Raw genomic sequence first — 26,444 nt, 5'->3', positions numbered from 1 at the left:
CTTTGCCTCACTCCTCTCTCAATAATAACTGGATCTATTAGTTCACCACCCTTGCCACTTCTAATTTGGGCGAAGTTGCCTTCATGAAGTCGGACAATAAGGTTCGGAAGGCCTCCGTTAGTCACTGTCAACCATAATTTGTTCCTGGGTACCAGATCAAAGGGCGCTCGAAGATCAATGAGGGCCACATATACATTTCCACCTCCGATATCCACAGTCCTCCATTTGGTTGCCAGAAACCTCAGGACTTGATCTATTGTACTGACCGCAGGTCTAAAACCTGCCAGTAAATCAGAGATTGCCCCACTCTCTGTGATCCACTCTTCTAAGTGAAACAGAATCTGCTTCGCAAACATTTTTTGGAAGTTATCGAGCAAGCTTATTGGACAATAGTTGAAGGGATCGCAGGGACTACCCTTCTTTAAAAGCGGGACTATCTCAGCTCCCCTCCATGTGCAAGGAATGGGTGCTCCTGCGGCAACTGCATTGCAAACCTTGTTCAGGTAAGGGGCCCAAACTTCAGGGTTTGATTTAAAGAGATCACCAGGTATTTTGTTGAGGCCCAGGGCCTTTCCCCACTTAAGGGATGCTATTGCTGCCTTAGTTTTGGCTAGGGAAAACTTAATTGGAGGGACACCGATTTCCCTAATGGTGTTCAACTCCCTAACATTAGGTTCATTAGCCCCTGGGTAAAGTGACCCAAAATGTTTTACCCATACTACCGGGAGGATCGATGTGCCAAGCAAGGGCTGGGAATCACCGCTATCATTTGAAATCAGCTTCCAAAACTTGAAGGCATTGTTGACTCTTGCAGCCTCCAAAAAAGCAACCCATCGTTTCTCTTCCCAGCTCCTTCATGCCTGGGATAGTTCCAACCTATAGCTCTCTCTTGACTGTCTTATTGGCTCTCTTATCCCCCTTCTCAGGTCCCTCAATAAATTGTGCTTGGCTTCCCTGCATGATTGATTGAACCACCTCTCACTACACCTGTTTCTTGTTTTGGCAACGACTTCTTTTATAAAAAGTTCTTTTAGGGAGTGAAATCATTCCATATGAACAGCCAGGAGCCTGCTAACATCCTCGCATAAATGGAGCATAAGCTCCATTTGATCTGCCAATAGGCTGTATATTGCTGAAAGAGAGCTTAGAGAAGAATTGACTACTTCCCCCCTGACATTCCGTTTGTTATTTGTCATGGTAAGATGCTGCACATAGTGCCTAGAAACAGGAGCAGCAGACCCCTAATAGATAGAATCAACGGGCCATGGTCACTTTCTTCATGCTCTTTTACCACCATACCGACCACAGGCCCCCACAAACAAATGTCTAGTAGAAGGTAACAAATGTGCACAAATCAATTTCTGAGGTTGAGAGAAAAAGCAACAGTGAGTTGGGTAATAACTTGCCAACACTGCCTAGAATCCAGGCCACTGCAGTGCCAGGTTAGGTAAAACATTTCGGTTCCCTCGCCTATTACTCGGTCAACATTTGATGCTTAAACAGGCAATTCCAAACTCTGCTGGTGACGTCTCAGGTGGGCAACCACATTGTGATACTTTTACATTTCTATTTTGTGGCTTAGTGTAGCCACTCTAAGGCCCGTATTTATACTTTTTTTGCGCCGCATTTGCGTCGTTTTTTGACGCAAAAACGGCGCAAACTTGCAAAATACCATTGTATTTTGTAGGTTTGCGCCGTTTTGCGTCAAAAAGCGGCGCAAATGCGGCGCTAAAAAAAGTATAAATACGGGCCTAAATAACTAATGTGCATTCTGTTTCTATATGCATTTTTTTAAGCTGAAACACTGCACCATGTCGAACACAAGGGGAGCACTTAGGAAAACAAAATGCATGTTTGCTAGGAGTGCTGAATACCATCTATTCACAAACCACTGGCTGTGATGATGTGTCAACTCTGATATATTAAACAATTACCTTGAAGTCCACAAACTTTGTCCACCACTACCAATTAATAGAAACTACATTAATTGAGCCTAAAAAGCCATGAAACAAAATAAAGGTTACAGCTTGAAATTATAATGAGCCTAGGAAATGAGCAAGACATGTTTTCCTAAGCAAAACTGACTTTGATTGAAGACAATAAATTCATATCTATAAACAGCATGGTCTTTGAATATTCGTCATCCTTTCTAGTTGCAAGCTGCCAGTGGAAGACAAATATGAGTAATGCAACCAATAACACTGGACATCTTATGTAAGAGCAAAATATAGACACAGCCTTCAAAAACACACGAAGACAATTTCCATCCACATTAATAATGTTCATAAAGGTTTTATTCAAATTCTCGTCATGCTTCAATCAATGCTGTGATTTGGGGTAATGGGTAGTTGAGAACACCCTACCGGGTTCCTCCAAGCAAGAGAGTTTCCTGCAGTGAGCAGCTTATCTGTATAACATTCAACAGGCAATGAAATCGGTATAGGTAAGGTTGGAAATAAAACACCTGCTAATTGAGTGCTAAGAGGCAATTCTGGTCATGGGGTGCCCTGTATTAATTGACAAAAAAAAATTAGAAATCATTTTCTGGTCTCCCCTGTATGTTTGCAAATGAGTTAATTGGCTGGCCAAATAATTACAAAGCAATTTGTAACTACACTTGAGGAAGCACTTTAAAAAATATTGTAGATGACTTATGAATAAATTAACCGTCTCAATGATAATTGTGGTAACATTTTTGCCGCAAATGTGACGCTATCGGGCCACTATCATAGCGCCATTTTTACAAGGTGATGCAAACTAGGTTTGCGCCACTTTGTAAACCCTTTGCGCCACATCATTCATAATATATGCATGATGTATGCAAACAGGGAGTTCCTTCTTTAGAGGGTTGCTAAAAATGGCACAATGGAATCTACAAGATTACATTGTGCCATTTATAGCGTCATTTTTAACGCCTGCTAAAAGCAAGAGTTAAAAAGAGTCTCTCATTGATTTTAATGGGCCTCTTAACACTATACTGATTAGCATAATTTTTTATGATGCTAATTCAGTATAACATTACAATAGCGTTAAAAGGTTACTCTATTGCGCCTAACATGCGCCATGGTGCGCTGTATTGTAAATATGATGTTACCATAATGGCGTTGGGGGATACAAGGGGACCGCAAGAAAGGTGGCACATCACTATTGATGCGCCACTTTCTTGTAAATATGGCCCTTAGTATGGACACAGTCAATTCAAAATTATCCTATGTTTAGCACAACCTTGACACAATAGGGTACAATATTTATTTCACATTACAACATTAGTATTGTTAACCCCACCAAACAGCGCCTTGAGCGGAGTCTGTTTCTAGAGCCACACTGCACAGGTTTTTCACTCAGACAATCCAGTGTTCCTACCAGCAAGAGCCCTGAAGAGACTGGCATGGATGTCATTTAGGGCTCGCCAGGGGTCTGCGACCCCTGGCTTTCCCCTTGTGACCCCTGGCACTGCCTTTGCGACCCCAGAGGTAGCAAAATCAGTGCCTGGAATACAGGGCAGCTGTTGAAGCTTCATGTTTCTGGATGTGTGTAAAAAAATTACTACACAAACAAGGAACTATATTATTCACTGCCAATTTATAAAAATGTTTATAATTAGAAGGCATATGACCCTATCTGCAGCTAAGGTATGTAAAAAATGCTTTTAAATGTAGGTTGTATGCATGCTTGCAGGTGAGTGTATTTATTTGAGAGAGTGTCCAAATGTGTGTATTTGTAAGCATAAGTGTGTGAGTCAAAGTAAAGGTCAAATTGTGTGTGATGTCTCTTTCGCTACCCTTGGTATTTTGGTGAATTGCGGCCATGGTGACTGGGTTCTTAAGCCCCAGTGTGCAGGAGTATTACATATTGATAGAAAGAGGAAAATAGTATGACTATAGAGCAGTTCCTCACCTTTTACCTTCACTGGACCTGCACTGAATTATTGAAGCAGGAGACCCCTGCCTAAGCCACCTCTATGATTTAAATCCCAGAACAAAGTAGAAAAATACACCACATCATTACACAAATTGTGAAATATTTTATTTATATCACCAACACAAAAATAGACAAAAATCAGAAGATTCATCTTAATGGGTTGATGGAGCTTTGCAATATTTGCTTTCTTGTTTAAAAGATGTAATGGTATGTTTGACTCTAGCATATCACTTTGTCTTGTTTGTTTTAAATGCATGTTCTCCTTTTGTTGAAGATGTCAGTATTTCATTTTAGGCTTCCAATAATCAATGTGAGATTCTAGGCCTTATTTACAAGGAAATGATGCACAGTCGTGCCGCAAACCAGCTTGCTGCGTTGCACTGCACTATTTTGAAAGTGCAGGGGTGTGTCGTATTTACAGAAATATGCTGCATCCCTGTACTTTACTCTGTGCCGGCACTCAAACTGCTGCCTAGCTCCAATGTAGGCACCCTTGTGCCATGATGCAAGGGTGCCTACATTGCAGGGATAGTTGTGTATGTGCAGGAAGGGACACCTTCCCGAACATAGACAATCATTAATGGTGTTTCCTCTTTCCATGTGTGCTTCTGCAGGACACATAGATAGAGGAAAAAATGGGGGGAAAAAAATTATTTTTCTCCGTTGCGCAACTTTAAAGCCACCCCTGAAGTGACATAGGCATCTGACTCATTTGCAGCCCTGTAAATCTGGGACACCCAGAAACATCCATGGAACCCCCCTTTTATCCAGGGTTATGCATGAAAGGGGGCCATATTTACAAGGCCCTGAAAAGCCACATAAGGTGGCTTTGTGAGTGGCCTTGTAAATATGGACCTGCACACTGCGCCACCGGAGTGTAAAAAAAAGATGACACTCCGATAGCACAGTGTGCTGCTAGGACCTTGTAAATGAGGTCCTCTGATTGCTGTACTTTCTCGTGCTTCTTCGAATCAAGATACTGATGCTGACTGAGGAGCCAATTCACAAAGGTAACTTATGATACTACAATGCAGATATTCAGTCCTGAGTGCAGAGACTCCACACTTATAGCTTTACTACTTATATGTTACCTTTGCAAATCGGGCCTGTAATCTTCAGTCTGCAATTTCTAATTCCTTCACATTTACAGATTGTTTACATTTTTCATTATTACATTTTATATTTTTATGTGTACACACTTCGTTATTCTGCAAAAATTATTTAATTTTTCAAACAGTCCCAGATCACCTGAGTAGGATTTTTGGACCCCCAGATGTCCGCAGACCACAGGATAGGATTCGCTACTGGTATAGAATGCGCCGGACTGAATATGAGGCCAGCATCCATAGAACAAGATAAAGCAGCATCCTGAAGGCATTAACCACTGGTGGGTCTGAATTATCTCAAAACCCCAAAATATTATGAGCTGCATTTACAATAGGCCTGCGCCACTAGAGCACCACTTTTTATGATGCTTCAGTGGCACAGGCCTCTCAATCATATCTATGAGGCAATACCAAGCCACCCTGCATGGCTTTGCATTGCCTCATGAACATAGAGTAAGGCAAGGCAGCGTAAAGAACTACGTTGCCTTAGTCTACGTCAAGGAGGAGTTCCATTGGCATTGCAGTCGGTTTCCCATGCCACACCTATGGGTTTTGACACATTCCCAGATTTACACGTATCTGTAAATCTGGGAATGCGTCAGAACTGTGTGCCTCCCCCTTTAACGAGGAGAAATAACTTTATTTCTCCTCATTTTTTCCTCTTTCTATGTGTGCTGCATTTTGCATCACACATAGAACGAGACAAACGCCTCCATTGATTGTTTTTGTGCAGGAAGGTGTCCCTTCCTGCTCAAAAACAAGTGTGCCAACAACGCAGACACCCTTGCACCACGGTGCACGGGTGCCTGTGTTGTCGCTAGGCATCAATTTGTGCACCAGCCTAGGCAGAAGAGACAGTAATGCGGCGTATTTCATTATTATGGTGCATGCCTGCCTATTCCTTGTGATGCAGGGTAGCACAGCAAAGTGACCTGCTGCGCTGCCCTGTGCCAAAAACTTGTAAATGAGGCCCTACCTTTTTTGTGAACATGAGGCTTCAAGAACCAAGAAAAATTCTACCCAGCCTGAAGTGTTGACATTGCCTTCAACTTTCCCTGATTGAAAACATAGGGCCTCCTTTAGACTTGATTCTGATTCTCTGATCTCTAAAGGAAGGCCAGAATTGGAAGTTGTGTGGAGGTAAATGTGTCTGTCGATTTAATTAGAACTGGCCAGTGTTGTGAAACATGAATTCATCGTCTGTCAGAACAGTAGACTCGGTTTTTGTTTGGTAAAATCATGTTTCCCTTCCCTACCCATCTCAACGCTATGACCCCCTCCCAGCCCCACAGAGGAGCCTTTACACTTAATTTATTTTCTGAATCCTAATGAATTGGGAATTCTGTGCAGCACACCAGCTGGAAAAAAAGGATCCAGATAGTTTTTGCCATCATGTTAGCTCTAACTCAAAATTGCAATACACCGATTTGTAGATTTTCCAATGATTGCTGAGTCCGAACACCAGGAATACCTGCATGGAATTCCTCATTACTTGTAACAGTGCCCAAGTGCTGAATCCATAAGAAAGAAAATCCACTGGTTAAAAATGTTCGACTCCTAGCCCTAGAATTGATGAAATTATTTTTCGAATTTAACAGAACCTCCAGAAATTAGAGGAGTTTCTTTTACTGGTCACCTCTAAATAAAGGCAATAGATTTTAGGAACTTGATTAATATGAGGTGCTATTATTCAACTCAAGTGACTTATGTCGTCAACCTCTAAATTAAATTAGCTTGAGCTAAGGAACTGACGAGCTCTGGGTGATGCACCTGTGCACGGTGAGTGCTACAGAGACCTGAGAAGACTTTGGGAAGCATTTCCAGCGCCCTCAAAAAGATGTGTCTCTGCTGAAGAAAAACCATTATCCTGGATGCACCAACAAAGGTGAAAAACTAAAGACTGAGTAGTGGGATGTGAGGCAGTGTGCTCCCATCCTCCTATTATTTAAAGCTACAGATGAACATTTCAAATATTTACAGCAAGCTCCATCATCTGAATGGCATCATATTATAAACCTACAAGCATGTTTGTGTAAAAACGATTGTTAGGGCCTTCGGTACGCGAGATGGGTGGATATTTACAAGCACATGGTGATGTGCGGGCAATCGGGAGGGGTGAGTGCAGGGGCGGACTGGACTATAATACAACATGGAGTGCTGCAAGGGCTGGTCCAACAAGTCAGTACAGTGGAAGAGGGGGGTTTATCCGCTTGTGGACCTGTTTTATGGAACTGTTGACTTCCTTGACATAAACTGTGCCTGTCGCAAGCACACACGCATGCAGCCTCCCATACTTTGCAAAGCACAGTTTGTCTTTTTTTTGTGTGTGAGCTCCAGATTTTCCAGCAATCATGCTACGTACGACAAGCAGGGCGCTTATAAGGGGACGTAGAGGCAGTGGACAGCGAGAGGATTGTGGATTGGAGGGAGTACTGAGTGAGGGATAACACAATATTGTGTAAAGTTACAAATATTTTTGACGATTTTAAAAACTGCGAAGGAGAGAGTGAGCGTTTTTGACTGAATGTGTCTAAAAATATCTGGTGAAATCCGACAGACATCTCACCATACACGACTGAAAGCATCTGTATCCAACTAGTTATTCGAAAATTCATTTATTGGGGGGTGTAGCACCCCCTCCCCCCGCGGCCGAAACTACGCCTCTTATTTTAGCTCTATGACTCACCTTTTTATTTTTGACTCGGGCCCAGTTTCTGTCCGACCCTGAAGAAGTGACTGGAGGCTAGCACTGCTGTAGAGTACAAGGCGCAAACAATCCCAAAAATTGACGTCTTTTGGCAGTACATGCGCACATTGGGATGTTGATGATATCTGAGCAAATAGTTAAAATCCTAGTAGAAAGTAAAAAGATATAAATTGAATTAACTTTTCTTAGGGGATGCTGAAGGCACATCACAAATTCCAGTGTGAGCTCCGCAAAGAAATGGAAACACTGAAATCACTGTACAGAAGAAGAAAACTTGGGTTTGTAAGTGGGAGCATGCACGCAGCAGTAGAACGCATCCGGCAGTGCTATCACTGCAGTCTGTGTGAAGTCTCTGGGGGTAACGCGCTCCAGCGCAGAGCAGGCAGGGTCCACCCTGCAGATGGCTCCAGATCTCCTTTTATCCTCCTCTCAGCAGAGGGTGGCTCGCCTCCCCAGGTCCCTGCCAGCACACGCCGCACCTCGGTATTCCTCAGTGAGTTATTAACTTTAGCCACCGAAACTGACACAGTGAAACTGGGAAAGTTTCGCCAAGCTTCAACTCTCTAAACTTTGTGATTAGATTTGAGTTCCAAAACTCAATTTTAAGAAGCAGGCACCTACGGTAGATCTTCAAATGTAATGCATTTTAGGCTGTACTCGTCTTTCGGCCATATACATTTGATCTTCCCATTTAATAATTTTTTTTTAGCTTATATTCTTGTAATTAGGTTATAATTGATTTTCCTTTCACCCTGTTGTGCTCTTTTTAACACAATTGTAGCTCCACAGTAGCTGTAGACACAGACTGGACTTGAGGCAAGTAGGTTAATAGTTGGTCTCAGAATAGTTTGTCTCAGTGATATAGGACAGGGCAGGTCCTCTTTCTTGTCACCAACCTTACAGTATCAGTACAGTATAAGCATCCCTTCCTAACTTCTGGTGAGTTAGTCACCATAGATGATCTTTTTATGTGACTCTGAAACACTAGGGCCATATTTACAAGCCCCTTGCTCCACCTTTTTACGCCAAATTGGCATTAAGGAGGTCTTTCCCCCACGCCATTTTTTCACAAAGTGGCTGTTGGACCTGACAGCCTCATGGTGGTCACCACTAACTTTTTGCCTGCCTCCCTCCACTTGTTGGACACTGTTTTTGCTGGTTTTAGGACTCTGTGCACTTTACCACTGCTAACCAGTGCCAAAGTGCAAATGCTCTCTCCCTTAAACATGGTGATATTGGATCATACCCAATTGGCTTATTGAATTTACTTATAAGTCCCTAGTAAACTGCACTACATGTGCCCAGGGCCTGTAGGTTAAATGCTACTAGTGGGCCTGCAGCACGGACTGTGCCACCCACATAAGTAGCCTCTTAACCATGTCTCTGTCTCAGGCCTGCCATTGCACGGCCTGTGTGTGCATTTTCACTGCCAATTCTACTTGACATTTAAAAGTACTTGCAAGCCTTAAACTCTGCTTTTTCCACATATAAGTCACCCCTAAGGTAGGCCCTAGGTAACCCATAGGGCAGGGTGCTATGTATATAAAAGGCAGGACATATACCTGTGTAGTTTATATTTCCTGGTAGTGTAAAACTCCTAAATTTATTTTTCACTGCTGTAAGTCTTGCTCCTTTTATAGGCTAACATTGGAGCTAACCTTGTATAGGCCCTCATTACAAGGCTGTGGGCGCCAGAATACCGCCAGTGCTGGCGGTAGTTCTGGCTCTCTATTTCGACTTTTCCGCTGGGCCAGCGGACGGTAACATTGTTACCCTCCGCTGATCCAGCGGAAAAGTCACATCAACATTGCAGCTGGCTCGTAATAGAGCCGGCGGCAATGCGGATGTGCAGCAGGTGCAGTAGCACCCATCACACATTTCACTGCCTCAAATTCGGGCAGTGAAATGCGCAATTGGACTGTGCCTGGGGGCCCCTGCACTGCCCATGCCAAGTGCATGGGCAGTGCAGGGGCCCCCAGGGGCACCCCGAGTCCCCTTAAGACCAGCCTTTCCATGGCAGTGTCTACCGCCATGGAAAGGCTGGCGGTAAGGGGAGTCGAAATCCCCAAGCAGCGCTGACCTAGCGGATTATAACCGCCAGGGCTGCCATGGCGGTATACCGCCTGTCCCAGAGGTATTACCGTGGCGGAAGCTCCATGGTTGAAATGAGGAAGGCAGTACCTCCAACCTGTTGGCGGTACTACCGCCAGGGTTACAATGAGGGCCATAGTGTTTGAGTGGTAGATTCTGATCTGAAAGGAGTAACAGGGTCGTATTTAGTATGGCCAGAATGGTAATACAAAATCCTGCTGACTGGTGAAGTTGGATTTAATATTACTATTGTAGAAATGCCACTTTTAGAAAGTGAGCATTTCTCTGCACTTAAATACTTTTGTGCCTTACAATCCACGTCTGGCAAGGTTAGTTGACAGCTCCCTGGTGCATTTCACTCAGACAACCCCAAACACAGGATGCTCAGTCACACCAGCACACATCTGCATACTGAATGGGTCTTCCTGGGCTGGGAGGGTGGAGGGCCTGACACTTACATTTAAAAGGACAGTGACCTGCCCTCACACAATGGACTTCCAAACCCCCAAACCCCCTACTGGAACCCTGACAGCACAGACAGGATAGAACTGAAAGGGGACCTTCTGCACTTCTAAGCCACTCTTTGAAGTCTCCCCCACTTCAAAGGCACATTTGGGTATTTAAATCGGATCTCTGACCCTACCAACTCAGATACTTCTGGACAAGATACCTACTGGAAAAGAAACTCTGAACCGGAACTTGCCACCTGCCAAGTGAAGCTGCCTGGCTGCCCAAAGGCCTCACCTGACTGCTTTGCTGAAAAGCAATATTTATAAGGGGATTCCCTGAATATAATGCACGTAGCTCAGACAGGGAAATAACCAAAGTAGGTAAAAACTACTACAAAAGCTACTAAGATAGCCATGAAGATACCATCATCTTCACGTACCAATACTATGGTCTGAGATGATACTAACTATATGTGACTGACCAGTAGAGTATTTTTAATAGGCTACTCAGTTTAGGTACTCAAATAAAAGAATCCTATTACATAATTGATACAAGCTTATTTTACAAATATAGATATTTTATTATTCCATAATGATACAATCATGAAAAGTATATACATTAAATCAAAAAAATAGAAGAAAATACATACAAAGCACCTAAGTCAAACATACCACATAGACATTAAATAATTCAAATAAAAAAACGTGTGTTATTTACAAGTGAACCAACATATTAAGGAACCAATGATACCATAGGGACCGAAGGCCTACGCGCGTTTCGGTGTTATGTAATGTAGAAGACAACCTTCCTCAGGTCCGTTCCCAGTGGTAATAATGTGTAATACTCGAATCTTGGCAGCCAAGTCTTCTGGTCAGATCAATTGTAAATTCATGATATTCTTTTTGATAATGTAGTCCAAAAATCTAATGGGAGAATTGATTTATATGAACATTGTGTATAAAATTCTCGTGCTAGTAGTCTAGTGGTCACCTCTGTGAGCATGACATATATATCTCTACCGGCAGTGGCATATTGTCTTATCGAAAAGGCATGCCCAAAGAAAGTAGAATGAATTGTATATAGTGTAGTTAATGGAAAGATGCATAGGTCATAAGGTATAGAGTATAAACAAATATAGACTGAAATTGCTTAATTGGAGAACATGAGAGTAGTTCATGCGATGTCAATTACTGCCGTGCATGCCTAATGCCATTAAAAGTTGCAATAGTTAGTATATCCACAGTGATAAGTGTCTAATATTAATCTGTATACCTTAGTTCCCTTAGAATAAGAACATGCAGCTCGGTACATGCAGGATGGTGGAAAAATGATAGATTTTAATACAGACAGACCTTGTTTGGAGAGTCTTGTCTAGCGTTTTTATAGGCTATTGATTCTTCTGACCATAACTGCTTCGCTGCAGAACATAATAGTACCTATTATGATACAGGAAAATAGACTGGATAAGAACCTAGAAAAACTAAGTGGATAAATAGATAAATAAAGAGATAGTAATAATAGATGAAAAATTTAATCAATATATATTATTACTATTAATAATATAGTCTACAAATCACCTCGATATAGGCTGATGTCAGTTTCTAAATTCGGGTGCAAATGAGCCCCTGTGTATAGATATAAATCCTCAGAATCTTGCCGATGGACTGAGTGGTTTCGGGAAGTGAAAGCCTGGATACATTAATTTGGGCTCTTATAGATAACAATAAATGAAGACAGACAAGAAGGAAAAAACCAAGATAGTTAGACCCTTATGTGGTTATAGCTCATGTAGAGCTGAGTAACAGTAATCAACTGATGGTAATACAAATATACTGAAACGAGCGCTACAGACTCGAATAAAAACATACCGGTCTCGGCGTTGGATCTTCCCGCGTTCGCTGACGAAGTCAGCTGCCGCCGATAAAGGGCGTATTTAAGCGGCCGTGCAGAGATGTTATCTCTGTTACAAGGCCGCACAGAAGGGAAAAAATAGGCAGGCTACTATTGCGGCCATATTGGGGTTGTATCGGGAGTATTTGAGTAGAGCAAAACGGGTAGTAAATATGCTTTGATCAATACCTCTTACTCCCCAATTTAAATATTTAAACAAGTAGTTTTAAGAAACAGCCTGTAAATATTCCACAGAGGCATCCAAAATATCGATGTTAAATAAAATATTATCGTAGACAGAACGTGAATTGCATATATAGTATATGTTACTGAGACTGGCCATGAGATAGTAATTCAAGAAGCCGGAGACATTGTTGGCTATACTACATCTATAGGGTATACTCTAAATGGTAGTAGGATAGAAGTTAAACACTGACAGACTCACTTCCAAATACAAATCTCCTTCTTTTAGCATAAAACAAGTTATGCTAAAACTAGTACCGTGATAAAAGGTAAAGGTGGAAGTAAAGATTATAATAGAAGATAAATTTATATGATGGCATTTTCCCACGGAGTATATTCATTCAATCCCTTTTCGCAGCTATTTAATGTAAATATCCAAAAGACTTCTCTCTTTTTTCGAATTATGTGATCTTCTCTCTGTCCAGAATTCTTAATCTTTTCTAAGACAATCCAAGAGAGATCCTCAATTTTATGTCCATGTTGTATCCAATGGGTGACCAATGGAGCATTTTCTTTGCTATTTCGGATGTTGGAAATACGCTCCAATATTCGAATTTTCACTTCTCTTCCAGTTTCTCCTACATAGAGGAGAGGACAGGGACATCTAATTACATAGATACAGTTGACTGTTTTACAGTTAGTCATATCTGATAATTGGAAGTTGGTACCATTCCATGAAAATATATTGCCCACAATAGCTCTCGGGCAGGCTTTGCAGTTACCACATTTATGGTTACCTGTAATAGGTCGATTGCCATGTATCGACTTTTGACAAAAGGTCTCGTTCTTGGGTAGAATAGCTCTAACGAGTTTATTCGCGATGTTTTGATTTCTCCTAAAAGACAGGAGAGGGCGCTCTAATGATGCTTTACTAGAGTCACTGTTTAAAATGTGCCAATTGGTGAATATTATTTTCCTGACTTTGTCATTAAGATTGGAATGTTGAATAACACAGGTTATGGGAGAAATATATTTTTTATTCTGTTTCTCAAACATACTTGCTCTGTTGTAGTATTTGGCTCTTTTGTATGAATCTCTAATCAATTTTTTGGGGTATCCTCGTAACAGAAATTTCTGTTGTAGGATATTGGCGTGGTGTTCATAGTCTCCCATATTGGAGCAATTTCTGCGAACCCGTAGGAATTGACTAAAGGGTATCCCTTGTTTCTGACTGGTGGGATGAAAGCTGTCATAATGTAATAAAGTATTCCTCGCTGTAGGTTTGGTAAACAGCGACATCTCAAGTTTGTAGTTAGCATGACCAATCCAAATGTCTAGGAATTCAACTTTATCTCTGCTGGTGTGAATAGTAAACTTGAGATTGGGATCACATACGTTGATCCAATGACTGAATTCTGTTAGAGCGTCCACATCTATGTTGGCTCATTTGAAGAAACCCATATCTACAACGAGATGGCACCATTTTATGAAAATGTCCACTGTTGGTCACGATTCATAGATGATATTTTTTTCATTTGGACAGGTGAAGAGGACACTCTAACAGAATTCAGTCAGTGGATCAACGTATGTGATGCCTTTATGGCATGCCTTTTCGATAAGACAATATGCCACTGCCGGTAGAGATATATATGTCATGCTCACAGAGGTGACCACTAGACTACTAGCACGAGAATTTTATACACAATGTTCATATAAATCAATTCTCCCATTAGATTTTTGGACTACATTATCAAAAAGAATATCATGAATTTACAATTGATCTGACCAGAAGACTTGGCTGCCAAGATTCGAGTATTACACATTATTACCACTGGGAACGGCCCTGAGGAAGGTTGTCTTCTACATTACATAACACCGAAACGCGCGTAGGCCTTCGGTCCCTATGGTATCATTGGTTCCTTAATATGTTGGTTCACTTGTAAATAAGACACGTTTTTTTATTTGAATTATTTAATGTCTATGTGGTATGTTTGACTTAGGTGCTTTGTATGTATTTTCTTCTATTTTTTTGATTTAATGTATATACTTTTTATGATTGTATCATTATGGAATAATAAAATATCTATATTTGTAAAATAAGCTTGTATCAATTATGTAATAGGATTCTGTTATTTGAGTACCTAAACTGAGTAGCCTATTAAAAATACTCTACTGGTCAGTCACATATAGTTAGTATCATCTCAGACCATAGTATTGGTACGTGAAGATGATGGTATCTTCATGGCTATCTTAGTAGCTTTTGTAGTAGTTTTTACCTACTTTGGTTATTTCCCTGTCTGAGCTACGTGCATTATATTCAGGGAATCCCCTTATAAATATTGCTGTCTAGTTACGACACTTTGTCGTTAGGGGATAATTGTTTGAGTATTGTCTATATATGTTCTTTGCTGGTTTGTTTTCCAGTTGTTTGTTTTTGTAGTCTTTTTCATCATATTATCTATTATCAGCTTTTCACGTGCTAGCCCTAGTGGTCACCTGGTCATTTTATCTCCCATTTTTCTTTGAACACTATGGCCCTCATTCTGACCTTGGCGGGCGGCGGAGGCCGCCCGCCAAAGTCCCGCCGTCAGGTTACCGTTCCGTGGTCGAAAGACCGCGGCGGTAATTCTGACATTCCCGCTGGGCTGGCGGGCGGCCGCCTTCAGGCCGCCCGCCAGCCCAGCGGGAAAGAGGCTTCCACGATGAAGCCGGCTCGGAATCGAGCCGGCGGAGTGGAAGCTGTGCGACGGGTGCAGTTGCACCCGTCGCGTATTTCACTGTCTGCGCAGCAGACAGTGAAATACATTTAGGGGCCCTCTTACGGGGGCCCCTGCAGTGCCCATGCCAGTGGCATGGGCACTGCAGGGGCCCCCAGGGGCCCCGCGACCCCCCCTACCGCCATCCGGTTCCCGGCGGGCGGACCGCCGGGAACTGGATGGCGGTAGGGGGGGTCGGAATCCCCTCGGCGGCACAGCTAGCTGCGCCGCCTTGGAGGATTCCAATGGGCGGTGGTACACTGGCGGGAGACCGCCAGTGTTGCCGGTCCGACCGCGGCTTTACCGCCGCGGTCGGAATGCCCATTGGAGCACCGCCGGCCTGTCGGCGGTGCTCCCGCGGTCCTCCAACCCGGCGGTCATGGACCGCCAGGGTTGGAATGACCACCTATATGCATGATACATCTATCGTCCAATACACTAAGTTTCGGATATATTTTCTCATTTATCTTTTCTATCTAGGGATAAAGTCCAAATTAGATTTAAAAGGAAAAATAACGAATAATTTCCTTACATATTTGGTTAGATTCTACTATGGAGTCGATTAAGACTTTTGGCTTTAGCGAGGAAGATCTAGCTAAATTATTGGAACAACCTAGATCAGGAACATTCACTTCCTCCAACCAACCCAAAGAAGGGTGGTCCAAACTATTGGAACTCAAGAAAAAAACGAAACGTACAGAATTACATGCAGATTATATTTTAGAATATTTTAGAGCCGGGATCATTCCTGCAGGATTACGAGTGAGAAACATCCCAGGTCTCTTTGTAGAGATTAGACAATTCCTAGAAAAATGGTCCCTGATCTCCAATCGTTGTTCTCGAGATTGGATCATCCTTATTATAGAGACCGCTAGAGAATTGATGGAAACCCTTATTAAAGAAATTCAGTCACTCGAAGAAGAACTGAAAACTCATGACTCTATACAGGAAGCGAAGAAACAGCTAGAGACTATTGAACAAGAACTTGAATCGTTCAATTTATATCTGATTAAGAGAAAGACAGACAAGCTTAGAAAGGACATCAGATGGTTCACCAAAGAACAAGCGTACCCATACTTATCAGATGGATATTATGCGAACCAACAACGAAACGTATCACAACAAGACCGACAATTTTGGACTACGAAGAAAATCGTTACCTTCTCTGACACCTCAGAATCTGAGGGAGAAGGAACTCTTAACCAGTCTGAACAATATAATGTGAGGGTAGACCCCAATGAAGGCCCAAGCCGCTCGAACCATTTTTTATCCAGAGGAGGGAGACCTCGAATGAGATACAGAAACTACCAGAGGGGCAGGTTTCAGAATGTGGACAATCAACCACATACCCTCCAAACCAGGAGACAACAATATGGGAGGGACTAAAGACAGCACCAGTCTTCAATCTAAGTACTTCATCCATGGATATAGATACTGAGTCCCTATTGAAGAAAGGGTTGTCATTTATCCCCACTACTCCCATTAACAAATTCGGTCTTATTTCCGATTTGCATGCCTTCTTTCGAAAAATCAGGCTCTCTAGATATTTTGAAGACAAAACAGATCTGAGGGAACGAAATCTTTCTGGACTAAAACCTGCTTCCACCTTCACTCCCCACCTTGATATGGTGGGACCTGAAATTATAATTTTTGAGAATATAGTGTTGAATAAGATTCAATCACTGTTGAAATTTGTCCCTAAGCCATATTTTAACTTAAATCAAGGAGAACATCAAGCCTTACAAAGACTGCAAAAAGATAAACTTACTACAGTCAAACCATGCGATAAGGGAGGAGGTATAGTTCTGATGGAAACTGAAGTCTATAAATCCAAAATTCTAACCATGTTAAACCAATCAGACTACTATCAGAAGACAGGTAAAAACTGGCAAGAACGAGTTAAGAGAGAGATAATTAACATAAGCACTGAAGCTTTAGAGAATGGGATCATTTGTCAACAAGAGTTCTCATATCTTAATCCAGTAAAAACTAGGACTCCTGTGTTCTATGGGGTCCCTAAAATACATAAAAATAAGACAGACCCCCCTATGAGACCTATTGTCTCCACGGTAGGAGCACTGACAGAACCTCTATCTAAATACGTTGAGAAATTTATAAACCCGCGAGTAGCACTACTACCAGCATTCATTCGCGATACCAGCCACATTATTGCCAAACTAGAAGGTCTTCCATTCAATTCGATCACCCAACTACTAGTAACTATGGACATTGAAGCACTGTATACTAACATCCCACAGAAAGAAGCGTGGCTAGCTGTTGCACGCCTCTTCGAAAAAGAAGGTAATACGGAACATTCTTCCTTCATTTTACAGTGCCTCAACATTGTCCTTCAAGAAAACTTTTTTGAATTCGATGGCCAAACTTACCAGCAAAAGAAAGGGGTCAGTATGGGGGCTGCCTGCGCCCCAAGTGTGGCCAACATCTATGTTGGCTCATTTGAAGAAACCCATATCTACAACGAGATGGCACCATTTTATGAAAATGTCCACTGTTGGTCACGATTCATAGATGATATTTTTTTCATTTGGACAGGTGAAGAGGACGCTCTAACAGAATTCAGTCAGTGGATCAACGTATGTGATCCCAATCTCAAGTTTACTATTCACACCAGCAGAGATAAAGTTGAATTCCTAGACATTTGGATTGGTCATGCTAACTACAAACTTGAGATGTCGCTGTTTACCAAACCTACAGCGAGGAATACTTTATTACATTATGACAGCTTTCATCCCACCAGTCAGAAACAAGGGATACCCTTTAGTCAATTCCTACGGGTTCGCAGAAATTGCTCCAATATGGGAGACTATGAACACCACGCCAATATCCTACAACAGAAATTTCTGTTACGAGGATACCCCAAAAAATTGATTAGGGATTCATACAAAAGAGCCAAATACTACAACAGAGCAAGTATGTTTGAGAAACAGAATAAAAAATCTATTTCTCCCATAACCTGTGTTATTCAACATTCCAATCTTAATGACAAAGTCAGGAAAATAATATTCACCAATTGGCACATTTTAAACAGTGACTCTAGTAAAGCATCATTAGAGCGCCCTCTCCTGTCTTTTAGGAGAAATCAAAACATCGCGAATAAACTCGTTAGAGCTATTCTACCCAAGAACGAGACCTTTTGTCAAAAGTCGATACATGGCAATCGACCTATTACAGGTAACCATAAATGTGGTAACTGCAAAGCCTGCCCGAGAGCTATTGTGGGCAATATATTTTCATGGAATGGTACCAACTTCCAATTATCAGATATGACTAACTGTAAAACAGTCAACTGTATCTATGTAATTAGATGTCCCTGTCCTCTCCTCTATGTAGGAGAAACTGGAAGAGAAGTGAAAATTTGAATATTGGAACATATTTCCAACATCCAAAATAGCAAAGAAAATGCTCCATTGGTCACCCATTGGATACAACATGGACATAAAATTGAGGATCTCTCTTGGATTGTCTTAGAAAAGATTAAGAATTCTGGACAGAGAGAAGATCACATAATTCGAAAAAAGAGAGAAGTCTTTTGGATATTTACATTAAATAGCTGCGAAAAGGGATTGAATGAATATACTCCGTGGGAAAATGCCATCATATAAATTTATCTTCTATTATAATCTTTACTTCCACCTTTACCTTTTATCACGGTACTAGTTTTAGCATAACTTGTTTTATGCTAAAAGAAGGAGATTTGTATTTGGAAGTGAGTGTGTCAGTGTTTAACTTCTATCCTACTACCATTTAGAGTATACCCTATAGATGTAGTATAGCCAACAATGTCTCCGGCTTCTTGAATTACTATCTCATGGCCAGTCTCAGTAACATATACTATGTATGCAATTCACGTTCTGTCTACGATAATATTTTATTTAACATCGATATTTTGGATGCCTCTGTGGAATATTTACAGGCTGTTTCTTAAAACTACTTGTTTAAATATTTAAATTGGGGAGTAAGAGGTATTGATCAAAGCATATTTACTACCCGTTTTGCTCTACTCAAATACTCCTGATACAACCCCAATATGGCCGCCATAGTAGCCTGCCTATTTTTTCCCTTCTGTGCGGCCTAGTAACAGAGATAACATCTCTGCACGGCCGCTTAAATACACCCTTTATCGGCGGCAGCTGACTTCGTCAGCGAACGCGGGAAGATCCAACGCCGAGACCGGTATGTTTTTATTCGAGTCTGTAGCGCTCGTTTCAGTATATTTGTATTACCATCATTTGATTACTGTTACTCAGCTCTACATGAGCTATAACCACATAAGGGTCTAACTATCTTGGTTTTTTCCTTCTTGTCTGTCTTCATTTATTGTTATCTATAAGAGCCCAAATTAATGTATCCAGGCTTTCACTTCCTGAAACCACGCAGTCCATCGGCAAGATTCTGAGGATTTATATCTATACACAGGGGCTCATTTGCACCCGAATTTAGAAACTGACATCAGCCTATATCGAGGTGATTTGTAGACTATATTATTAATAGTAATAATATATATTGATTAAATTTTTCATCTATTATTACTATCTCTTTATTTATCTATTTATCCACTTAGTTTTTCTAGGTTCTTATCCAGTCTATTTTCCTGTATCATAATAGGTACTATTATGTTCTGCAGCGAAGCAGTTATGGTCAGAAGAATCAATAGCCTATAAAAACGCTAGACAAGACTCTCCAAACAAGGTCTGTCTGTATTAAAATCTATCATTTTTCCACCATCCTGCATGTACCGAGCTGCATGTTCTTATTCTAAGGGAACTAAGGTATACAGATTAATATTAGACACTTATCACTGTGGATATACTAACTATTGCAACTTTTAATGGCATTAGGCATGCACGGCAGTAATTGACATCGCATGAACTACTCTCATGTTCTCCAATTAAGCAATTTCAGTCTATATTTGTTTATACTCTATACCTTATGACCTATGCATCTTTCCATTAACTACACTATATACAATTCATTCTACTTTCTTTGGGCATGCCTTTTCGATAAGACAATATGCCACTGCCGGTAGAGATATATATGTCATGCTCACAGAGGTGACCACTAGACTACTAGCACGAGAATTTTATACACAATGTTCATATAAATCAATTCTCCCATTAGATTTTTGGACTACATTATCAAAAAGAATATCATGAATTTACAATTGATCTGACCAGAAGACTTGGCTGCCAAGATTCGAGTATTACACATTATTACCACTGGGAACGGCCCTGAGGAAGGTTGTCTTCTACATTACATAACACCGAAACGCGCGTAGGCCTTCGGTCCCTATGGTATCATTGGTTCCTTAATATGTTGGTTCACTTGTAAATAAGACACGTTTTTTAATTTTAAATATTTAATGTCTATGTGGTATGTTTGACTTAGGTGCTTTGTATGTATTTTCTTCTATTTTTTTGATTTAATGTATATACTTTTTATGATTGTATCATTATGGAATAATAAAATATATATATTTGTAAAATAAGCTTGTATCAATTATGTAATAGGATTCTGTTATTTGAGTACCTAAACTGAGTAGCCTATTAAAAATACTCTACTGGTCAGTCACATATAGTTAGTATCATCTCAGACCATAGTATTGGTACGTGAAGATGATGGTATCTTCATGGCTATCTTAGTAGCTTTTGTAGTAGTTTTTATCTGCTTTGCTGAAAAGGACTGCTCCCTTGCTGTTGCCCTGCTGCCTTGCTGCCCTCTGGCTCTGCTGAGAAGTGCTCTCCAAGGGCTTGGATTGAGCTCGCCTCCTGTTTTCTGAAGTCTCAGGGCCAAAAATACTTCATCTCTGCAAGGAACTCCTTGTGCGGCGAAAATCAACGCACAGACTGCTGGAATCGACACACTGCCTGCATTGCGGTGAGAAAATCACTGCACGCCGAACTGGAATGATGCAGCCCGGCTCCCTGAGTGGAGATCGAAGCAGCGCCAGCATTGTGACTGGAACTTCGACACATGGCCCACTGGATCGATGCATAGCAGAGCCAGAAAGACACAGCCCGACTTCCTGTGAGAGGAATCGACACAGCGCCTGCCGTGCGACAGAAATTACCCTGCATCACCCACCGGATTGACGCAGCTCCAGTTACTGCACCCTGCACACCCATGATGTCTCCGCATCATCCCCAGGGCATCAAAGTACCCCGCAGCCCGAAGAGGATCTAAGTCTGTGTGCCGTAAATTGACGCAAAGCCCTTGTTGTGTGAAAAAACATTGACGCATCGTCTGTGTGTGCCCGGAGAAACCGACACACACCTCCCCATTTTCCACGCATCTCCTCCTCTGTGGTCCCTTGCAGATAATTTAGATGCAAACCAGGTACTTTGTGCTTGCAAGGGACACTCATTGCTTTTAAGAACTTAAGACTCTTTTTATCATTTTTCTAAAGTGATATTTCAATGTGTACTTATCAAATCTTGATCCTTTTGATCTACATTTAATTAGATACATATTCTATATTTTTCTAAGCCTGTGTGGTGTATTTTTGTGGTGTTTATACTGTGTTATTGCATGATTTATTGCACAAACACTTTACACATTGCCTTCTAAGGTAAGCCTGACTGCTTCCTGAGGGTGGGCACAGGATAATTTGGATTGTGTGCGTCTTACCCTGACTAGAGTGAGGGTCCTTGCTTGGACAGGGTGTAACCTGACTGCCAACCGAAGACCCTATTTCTAACAATGGTGCAATGCACCTCATTGTGTCTGCGTCATGCATAATGTATTCAAGGGAGGCGTTCTAACACAGGGAGGCCCAAAAACATGGCATAGTGAAATTTACAACATGTTCCGAGCAGTCATTAAAATTATGCACCCATATGATGTATGGGCCTCCCTATGCAGTGCTGCACTAGCATCAATTCTGCAAAGCACCACAATAGCATCAAAACATTTGATGCAATTGTGCTAACTACCACCATGGTGCACTGTATTATAAATAATGGTGTTGTTAGGTGGCAGTACGGGGGGTGCAAGAAAAGTCATCAGGACTGATGCGCCACTTTGTTGTAAATCTAACCCGGTAGGGAAGAAGGTGATGCTGGATTAACCATTAGGTTGATGACTAAGGAAGACTGTCAATGAAGACTCAAATAGAAAATGACAGATGATCAAAATCAACATCTGAATGGACAAAAAATAACCTAGCATTCAAAATAATACCAGAACCAATTGAAAAGGTCCATTAGGGGAGATTTTACACAAATAGCATATTCACCTAGAGGGCAAAAAGTCAGATTTCCAGTCAATTACATATTTGTCATATCAACAAAAGGTAAGTGTCATTTACATAGCGTAACCTAAGAATCGTTTGGACTAAAGAAAAATCCTGACAACCAGAAGAACATTGGAGATACCAGCAAAGCATGAACAAAATGTTCCAGAATAAGTGCAATCATGGAACATGCCACATTGCAAAGTCTTTAACCTTAGTAGAGTGACACATGTCAAATCCAAATACAGTGTTACCAGTCACTATTCTATGGGATACCTCAGAGATGAAGAACACTGACACAGGCATACCACTCTGAACCAAAATACCACATGCGGTAACTGCTGCCCTTACAATACCAGAAAGGACTGTGAACATCAGTGAAATAAAAAAAAAAACACAAGAACATGGCAAATATTTAACCCTCTTCTTGAGCCAGTAACTGAAGAATTAACATTTAGGGACATTGAAGACAATACATCCACCAGAAGACAATGTGGCATTAAAGCGGTCATTCAGAGCAAAGAAATAACAGTTCTCTAGACAAACAAGCCTGCATCGCTGACAATCACCAACAGGTGGCATCCTAGAATGTTGGATAGGTTAGTAATACCAGCTTGGGTTTGAGATGCATCGTTACATCATTCACTAAATGCCCCCTTTGAACTCCACCAATTGCGGAAAACTCACAGCTTTTAAAGGAAGGCCTATAATATCAGAATACACGTATCATAATGAGAGATGGGATAAAAACAAACATTGAGATACCAGAAAAACAGTGTCACGAATGAGAAAGACCTCAAAGGAGGAGAATCATATTTAAGCAGGAAGGTGAAATTATCAAGGACGTATGCCCACACCAGATCACAGCACAGTTGGGAAATTGCACAAGATATAGAAAAACATGCAAATTAGTCACAGAACCTTATATGCAACTGCTGACAGCATGAGGTCACACCCAGTCCCTCACTAACCCATAACAGTATAGAAATGAAATCATGAAATCAAAGAATGTAGGGACTTCCTAACGAGGATGCAACTCAAATGCCAAAATAGCGACCGCCCATGGATCAAAACCCCACACTTGTGAATGGGATCTAGGAAAGAGGGACTCGGAAGATGAGACAATGCTATGAAAATTGATGAGGAGAGGGCTATAGAAGGTTCAAAGGTCCAGGCAACTACCTAGAGATTCTGCTACTGCATTGCAGAATACTGCTGGTCAACACCTCCAATGAGTCCTTAATGAGTAATGTAAAAGGTAGTGGTCACAGGATTCAGAAAGTTATTACAAAAGTATTGGCTCTATGCCTAACATTGCAATCATGTTTGATAGAGGCTTCATCAGGTTTGTCCATGCAATAAATGTAGGTTCTCTACAACACAATATGGCAATCCACCCTTCTCATCCAGATACTGCTGTAACTTCCCAGTAAAAAAAAGTATTAATTCATTAATCATAAAGGAAAGGATAACAAAAATAATGCATAAAGATGATATCTCATAGTTACATTTTTGGTAGGGTTTAGCGACAATAGCAGGATATGTTCCTAATATTTAAAAAAATCTCTAGAGCTTTGAAGACTAAAAAGTGAGCTTTCACAGTTCTGGTTCACCTTAGCAGAGGGGCATCACCTAGAATACAATTACAGGCAAAAAGAAAACTGTTCTACTGTCTCTACTGGACCAGCAAAAGGCCTGCTTGCAGTTGATTTGGTCGTGTGATTGATGCTGAAGTCTTGGTATAAGATGTTTTTTTTAATTCCGGACCAAAAGATACATGGATAGAAGTTTCAAAAAGTCAAAAGATGGTTGGAAGAACTTTCTGTATCTTTTAAGGTGGGGGCCCAAAGAGCAGCAGTAAAGCAAAAATGTAATAATGTACTGCGCACCATTCCTGAAACGTGATTCTGTGATTATAGGCATTGATGAAGTTACTTTATTGAAACATTCTCTTTAAGTAGTGATGGCCTTTTCTGTATAAAGCTACCTCAGTTATTAAGGATATTTCAGATGTCTCCACTATTTCCCACCCCCTCATGCTTAGATTGCAAAACAGTACAGCCAATGGCCTGACTCATTGAACTCCAGAAAGGTGGCCCATCAGTTCTGGAAGCAAAAATCGAGTAGCAGCAGTGTTCACACAGGCCTATCTCTAAAGGTTTTTCAAATACATAAAAGCTAAGTTTTATTCACAGTAGGATGTGACCTTCTGTCAGTAAAAGTCAGTGGATCCTTTAAGAGTCCAGCCACTCAATCAAATTAGCTTTATTTCATATTTCAAGTGTCCGAAAACATTTACTTAGAATCCACATATATTCTTGATAAAGAGATACAGGGAAAATTCCTGAAGTACTTCCTAACTATAATTTTTACCATATTTCACTGGAGTGGTCTAATGATAGACCTTTATGAAATTTGATAAACTTTTAGCAAAAAGTGAAAATTAGGGGCATTTACTGGCATATGTACGAGCCCCTAGCACCAGCTTGCGCTGCCTTAGCATAATATTTTTACACTAATGCGGTGCTAACGTGACTTTTCAACCCGTGCCATATTTACAAAGTGGCACAATGCTTGCAACCCCTTGCACCACATTATGCCTGCTTCAGGCATAATATATGCAAGGGGGGGGTGTTCTCACGCAGGGTTGCCCAACAAAATGGTGCAGTGAAATTTACAAATTTCACTGCAGCATTTTTTTCATCATTTATTAATGCCTGCTCAGAGCAGGCGTAAAAATGACTCCCCCATTTTAATCAATGGCCCTCCCTGTGCTTTGCTGCACTAGCATCAAAATTTTGGACGCTAGTGCAACAAAGCGCCACAATATCTTAAAACATTTTGATGCTATTGTCCTAACGAGCGCAATGGTGCACCATATTGTAAATACGGCGCAACCATGGTGTTGTTTGGTGGAGCAGGGGTGACACAAGAAAAGTGGCGGATCGGGACCTATGCACTACTTTTTTGTAACTATTCTCCTAAGCGACTTTTAAATTTTAGAAACTAAGGACCAAATGTACAAAAAGTTTTTGAATCCACAAACTGTACGAATCGTTATTTAGGGCCATTTGCAAATGTAAAAGATCCTTTCTGCATGCACAAAAGACATTTTGGTGATTCCAAATTGTGATTCCTTCTGTTTGAAATCACTATTTTTGTGATTCCAAATAATAAATTGGAAATAGGGCTTTCCAAATTGCGAATCACAAATAGTATGAATGAAGCATTGCCTAATTGGGAACAGTCGCAATATGCAATTTTAGGAAATGCAATTACCACCAAATGAAATCAAGTGTTAATCAGGTACAACCTTTATAAAGCACAAAGACCATCAGGCCCTTTCAAAATGACAGATGTGTATGTTCTGAGTCTGACAAGGAGGATATGGATTTTGGTGCATATGCAGAGAAGGAGACAAGAGAGGATTTTTAGGGTTAAGGTAACTCTTTTGATCAAACTAAAGAGAAGATATTTGAGAAGTACAGGCTTAGTAGTCAGATCATTTTGGATTTAATAGCTGATTTATATCTACAGTTATGCACTTTTTTCTCCTCAATACTTTCACTGCACATGTTGCAGTGATAATATCAATGATGTCATAGGAGATGTCATGAGTGATGTAATATGTGGGATATTCAGCAGTGCATGGGGAGAGCACAAGCTATAGTTAACTTAGAGCACAAGTTATAGTTACTTGAGATAAATATTACTAGTGAATTTCAGTGTTTTTTAGAGTTTAAAATGTTACATTGTTACTGAACATGTCATCTTACAATGAGGTTAATTCAACCCCTGCCGTGCATGGCCAAACCTCATGCTGCTCATGGCATTCGGCCTCAGCTCCCGTCAAGTAAAAGCAAACAGCTACTGCCTGAGAGTGGGCACCTCGGGAGGTAGCCGGCTCTTGGGGGGGGTGGAGGTCCCCGGGACCATAAATGGCTCCAAGACGGGGGCCACGCAGACGTCATCCTTCATTTCAATTTGGCCTGGGGAGGTGGTGGTCCCCTGTGCCAGAGGGGTCCACAGGACTCTCCTATTTTTTTTATTTCTTTCCCTGGGGAGGTGGTGGTCCCTGGGATGCCGGGGGG

General features: G+C 41.2%; 1 long non-coding RNA gene across 2 annotated transcripts in view; it reads left to right on the top strand.

Annotated features, from left to right (window-relative positions):
• LOC138294244 (uncharacterized) overlaps positions 1–26,444 on the top strand; it is a 239,627-nt gene that overhangs the window by 202,191 nt on the left and 10,992 nt on the right. Inside the window, exons 3-4 of one of the 2 annotated variants that reach the window (XR_011203298.1) lie at positions 19,731–19,814; positions 20,244–20,505. The exons of the other annotated variant lie outside the window; for it this stretch is intronic. This is a non-coding gene — a long non-coding RNA (uncharacterized lncRNA). Of the gene's footprint in view, positions 1–19,730; positions 19,815–20,243; positions 20,506–26,444 lie in introns of those variants that run through there. 2 annotated transcript variants of the gene reach the window in all.

Source organism: Pleurodeles waltl, chromosome 4_2, assembly GCF_031143425.1.
Source record: "Pleurodeles waltl isolate 20211129_DDA chromosome 4_2, aPleWal1.hap1.20221129, whole genome shotgun sequence".
Taxonomy (NCBI): domain Eukaryota; kingdom Metazoa; phylum Chordata; class Amphibia; order Caudata; family Salamandridae; genus Pleurodeles; species Pleurodeles waltl.
This window is presented reverse-complemented; position numbering and strand designations above follow the sequence as displayed.